Source organism: Sceloporus undulatus, chromosome 1 (assembly GCF_019175285.1).
Source record: "Sceloporus undulatus isolate JIND9_A2432 ecotype Alabama chromosome 1, SceUnd_v1.1, whole genome shotgun sequence".
Classification (NCBI taxonomy): Eukaryota; Metazoa; Chordata; class Lepidosauria; order Squamata; family Phrynosomatidae; genus Sceloporus; species Sceloporus undulatus.
This window is the reverse complement of record NC_056522.1, coordinates 372,642,108-372,642,519: the sequence shown is the minus strand read 5'-3', so window position 1 is coordinate 372,642,519 and position 412 is coordinate 372,642,108.

The window sequence follows — 412 nt, the reverse complement described above, 5'->3', positions numbered from 1 at the left end:
TTCTTTCCATCTTTCTTTCTCTCCTTCCATCCTCCCTCCCTTTCCCCATCCTTTCCTTCTTCCCTTCCTCTCCTGCCCCTGGGTTTCCCTCCCTCTTTCGCCTTCTAAACCTCGTTGTCTTCGCTTGAGCAGCCTTGATATCAACACCGGGCGAAGGGCGGGGGAAAGAAGCCAAGAAGCCAAGGCAGAAGGGAGGGGGGGGGGGGGGGGGGGAGGGAGGGAGATGGTTGGAAAGAAGGAAGGAAAGACAAAGAGAGCGAAAGAAAGAAAGAAAGAAAGATGGAAGGATGGATGGATGGATGGATGGATGGATGGATGGAAGGAAGGAAGATGGATTGGAAGGAAGGAAGGAAGATGGATTGGATGGAAGGAAGGAAGGAAGGAAGGAAGGAAGGAAGGAAAAAGAGAGAGA